The 5,219-nt window shown below is 37.4% G+C and overlaps 2 pseudogenes; both read left to right on the plus strand.

Moving 5' to 3' along the window:
- Positions 1-1,091: 1,091 nt before the first annotated feature.
- Positions 1,092-2,140, plus strand: LOC141279604 (DNA (cytosine-5)-methyltransferase 1 pseudogene; annotated as a pseudogene).
- Positions 2,141-2,330: 190 nt separating this feature from the next.
- LOC101319197 (serine/arginine-rich splicing factor 3 pseudogene) lies at positions 2,331-2,873 on the plus strand (annotated as a pseudogene).
- Positions 2,874-5,219: the final 2,346 nt, after the last annotated feature.

The raw sequence follows: 5,219 nt of genomic DNA on the forward strand, positions 1-5,219 counted from the left end.
CTTCCATACTTGCTGATTTAACAAATCTTATTTGCTTACAAACTATGCACTATAGAATAATAGGCTCTATGTAAAATCTGCCCTCCAAATTTTACTATATTCTTTTAATAATTGTGTTTATGGTAAATTATCACACAATGGGGGAACATTCTTTCTTATTTGATAATTTATTGGCAGATTCATTTGGTTAATGTTAAAAATTAGTGTGGAACTTTAGGCGTATGGCATTCAAGGCAATTCCTTATGTTTGGTGGGAAGAATTAGAGTGTTAGACTAAAAAAGAAGACTTAACTGAATAAATTATAGCATACATCATTAGAATTATTTTACTTATTTATTCATCTATTTATAGATTTTTTTAAAAATTCCTAAAACAGCTTTAAAAAGCAGTATTTAATTGTGTTTAACAAAACACAGTTAAATACACTAGATATCAAAACTTCTTTCAACTATTTAAATTATTTAATCTGATTCTGTGCTTCCTTATTTGTGAAATGGAATTTTACTGCATACTTCATAGTTTATGGAGATTTTTAATTGAATTTAGAGCAATTTTGAACCTGGTTCAATGTAAGTGTTCAATAAATAAATAGTTTCAATAAAAGCTATAATAATGTGATGTTCAGTATCCAGCAAGATTGTACATATTAGGAGTAAGTAAACAGTTAAAAGAATGGCAACATTGTGTATGGAAAAATTTAGTTGAACTTACGCCAGATGATTGAAGAGAGTATTTATGATTAAGCAAAATTAATATTATATATATATGGCCTTTTAAGGAATAACTGCATAAGTAGACAAGTAATGGAAAATAATAGTTTTCCATTAAGGAAAACACTAATTGTTTTAACTACATAAAAATTAACATTAGTTGTCTGTGTACAAAAAAATTACAAACAGTATAAAATCAAAACAATTAACTAGAAAAATCATTTGCTTAATTTATTGTAAACAATAAATTTCTGTCTCTGAAAACGCTCACAAAGCAAAACCAAAAAAAATGACAAATATTCCAGGTTAAAATTGAGTGAAAGGCCCCGCCCCTCGGCCCACCGCCCGACTGGCCTGGTGCGGCGGCCACGCGCGCAGACATGGCGGAGAAGCTGGAGCTGAGGCTCAAGTCGCCCATGGGGGCCGAGCCCGCCGTCTACCCGTGGCCGCTGCCGGTCTATGACAAACCCCACGATGCCGCTCACGAAATCATCGCGACCATCCGGCTCAGAGATTTGGAAAGAGATAGTTTAACAGAAAAGGAATGCGTGAAGGAGAAATGGAATCTCTTGCCTGAATTTCTGCAGACAGAAATAAAGAATCAGTTATGTGACTTGGAAACCAAATTACATAAAGAAGAATTATCAGAGGAGGGCTACCGGGCTAAAGTCAAATCCCGTTTAAATAAAGATTTGTCCTTGAGAACGGAGCTCCTGGTTTCATTCGGGAAGTGAATGGATGTCTAGAAAACGGGAGCCAGACAAGTGGTGAGGATTGCAGAGTGGAAATAGCAGAGAAAAACTAGTCCCCCAGACCTGTTTCCAAACTTTGCATGCCCAGGAGAAGCAAGTCCGATGGAGAAACAAAATCAGCTGAAGTCTCATGTAGCCCCAGGATTACAAGGCAAACTACCAGGCAGACCACCATCACATCTCATTTCACAAGGGGCCCTGCCAAACAGAAACCTGAGGAAGACCCTGAAAAAGCAAAATCAGATTATTCTGTCGATGAAGACGAAAAAGACCAGGAGGAAGAGAGACGTAGAGTTACATCCAGAGAGCGAGTTGCTGGACTGCTCCCTGCAGAAGAACCGGGAAGAGTAAGACCAGGGACACACGTGGAAGAAGAAAGAGATGATAAAGTAAAGCCTGGTAACCTCCAGGAAAAAAAGAGACTCAGAAGTCAAACCGAAGGACTAACACCTAAACAGAAATCTAAGGAGGAGCCAGACAGAGATGCGAGGCCCGAAGGAGCTCAGGCTGAAACGAATGAAGGAGAAGACTAAGTTGAAAAGAGGCACAGAAGTGAACCCAAAGATCTAGCTAGCAAACGGACACCAGAAGGAAAAGAACCTGAAAGAGTAAAACCACAACTTTCTGATGAGAAAGATGAGGATGAAAAGATAAACAGATCCCAGATATATTACTGAAATATCTACAGAAGTGCTTCTAAAAGGAGAGGAGTCCCTTCCTAAACATCACCACTGGGCTTCCCTGGTGGCGCAGTGGCAAAGAATCCGCCTGCCAGGCCATTTTGTGGACGATGGGTGTGCAAGAGCATCTGCGGGTGCCACGCGGGAGGGGATTTGAGCCTCTGCGTTTCTAACCCGAGATCTCGAAATGCATCGTGATTCCTGTCCATTGGAGTGTAAAGTTTATGTAGGTAATCTTGGAAACAATGGTAACAAGACTGAATTGGAATGAGCTGTAGGCTATTATGGACCACTGCGAAGTGTGTGGGTTGCTAGAAACCCTCCTGACTTAGCTTTTGTTGAATTTGAAGATCCCCAAGATGCAGCCAATGCTGTCCGAGAACTAGACGGGAGAACACTATGTGGCTGCCGAGTAAGAGTGGACCTGTCGAATGGGGAAAAGAGAAGTTGAAATCGTGGCCGCCTCCTTCTTGGGGGTCGTTGACCTCGAGATGATTACCGGAGGAGGAGTCCTCCACCTCGCCACAGATCTCCAAGACGGAGAAGCTTCTCCCGCAGCTGGAGCAGGTCCCTTTCTAGATATACGAGAAAAGAGAGATCACTGTCCCAGGATAGAAATCACAAGCCATCCCGATCGTTCTGTAGGTCTCCTAGCTGATCTAGGTCAAATGAAAGGGAACAGAAGACCACTTTGCAAGAGGAGTGGTGCACAGGAAATAACTTCATTTGACAGGTGTATGTACAGAAAATTCAAGTTTTGTTTGAGACTTCATAAGCTTGGTGCATTTTTAAAATGTTTTAGCTGTTCACATTTGTTTGTCTCTTGGAACAGTGACACATAAAGGTGTAATTCTCTGTGGTTTGAAATGGATCACGTGAGGCATGTAATATGAAGAATTGTTACTTTACAATGTTCCCTTAAGCAAAATTGAATTTGCTTTGAATTTTTAGTCTTGCCTAGACTGATAATAAAACTCGAATAACTCCTGACCAGCTTAAAAAAAAAAAAAATTTTGAGTGAAAGACACTAATAAACACACCAAAAAAAGAACAGCAAGGTCAATAAATTCTTGAAAAGATATAATAAAAATATGAGTTAAAGTAAAATATTTTATTTGTATTATATTGGCAAAATTGTTAAGAGTTATTACGGATGCAGAGGAAAGATTATCCTGCTACACCTTCCGTGAGGGGATAAGATGGAGGGCAAATTCTTTCAAGAAGCAAAAAAAACCAAAAAGTGTGCAGAAAGCCATAAAAACCCCTTGATCTAACAATTCTAATTTCACTTAATTATTCTGAGAACATGTTTAATAATAGGAATAGTTTGTACACTATTGTTTATAAGCTATTAAAGAATAAAACTTTTGATTTGTATTATCATGAAAATATGAGCATGTTATGCTATTCATTTTTAAATGATCAAAAATGTATTCAGAATGATCTCCTTGTTAGAAATAAGACTATGCATACATACATACACACATATATACATACCTTCTTATAGTAGCAACTCATATACATACACACGCACATATATATGAACATATATATGTGCCTATATAACAGTTTGTTAACTAAAAATAATTATCTTTAGGTGGTAACATTGATGGGTTTAATATATTCTTTATTTATTGCATCTCGTCATTGTTTTAGTGAGTCTCTATAGCTTTTAATAAGAAAATAATACAAACTATAATAACTTATGTTAAGCAAAGGAGTAGGTGAGGATAAAGAAGACAAGCTACAAACAAACAAAACAAAAATGTAGTCAGTTAATTTATATCATGAAGTCTAAATACCTGAACACCAGTCATCACTGGTATTGTATTCTACATTTATGTTTGCTAATGTTAAGGGTAGTATAGTCTTGTCTGTTGGAAAGTATTGATGAAACAAATTTAGGTTAAAAGTTTTAATAAATCTATCTGCAGCTTCCCATAATTACAAACACATATGTGAATCTTTTGTACATAGGGATTATATAAAAGATGACACGGGCTTCCCTGGTGGCGCAGTGGTTGAGAGTCCGCCTGCCGATGCAGGGCACACGGGTTTGTGCCCCGGTCTGGGAAGATCCCACATGCCGCGGAGCGGCTGGGCCCGTGAGCCATGGCCGCTGAGCCTGCGCGTCCAGAGCCTGTGCTCCGCAACGGGAGAGGCCACAACAGTGAGAGGCCCGCGTACCTCAAAAAAAAAAAAAAAAAAAAAAAAAGATGACACATGCCAAACAATTTTTCCATCACTGTTGAACTTGAAAAGGTTCCTTTGCATCTGAAGTTTAAAGAACCTCTGATACGTGATTATGCATTTTTGCTTCATGAAGTACATCCCTACTTCTACTTTCTGCACCCTTCAGTTGATGCACTGACTGCTCAGTTCCCCATATTCCTTTGGACAATTAAGTGATGTTAAGGTTAATGTCTGCTATAGCATTCCTTTTGAGCCTCTGTAAACATCTTGCTCCAAACTATTTCCCATAAATATTTATTTAAGATTCTACTAGCAGGCCTTTCCCATTTTACTATATCCTTGATTTCTTGCTTGGGAGGTTGGTTAGGTTATGTGACTGCATTTTGGGTTATCCTTTTTGATATTCAGCATTGACATATGACTCATAGGTGGCCTGGTTTTGTAAAGACGTGCAAAATATATGAAAGGAGTATTTTGAAAGTGTTTCATAGTATGACATAATAACAATAGAAAAAGGGTTATATGGCATGACATAAAAAGAAAAAATAATATTTGTTAAGATACAAAAGAAAGTAGAATTATATTGGTGATAATACTCTTAACAGAAGGACATACCAATCAGTGTTTTCAGTTATATAAAATTCTTCCATCTGGTACAATTCTAGCAAGAAAATAAATATTAAGGTGGAGTACTGAATCTCATTTTACAGGGTTAATAACAATAATAAAATAGAGTGGAGAAAATCTATTCTCGTGTGCTCATTTCTTTTGCAGCAGCATACAGCTGGGTTTTATCTTTTATTGTGTATATTATTTAAGAATTCTATTTCTTTAAACTTTGATCATGTAATTTTCTTACATCTGGTTTTATTTGACACTTGCT

Source organism: Tursiops truncatus, chromosome 9 (genome assembly GCF_011762595.2).
Source record: "Tursiops truncatus isolate mTurTru1 chromosome 9, mTurTru1.mat.Y, whole genome shotgun sequence".
Classification (NCBI taxonomy): Eukaryota; Metazoa; Chordata; class Mammalia; order Artiodactyla; family Delphinidae; genus Tursiops; species Tursiops truncatus.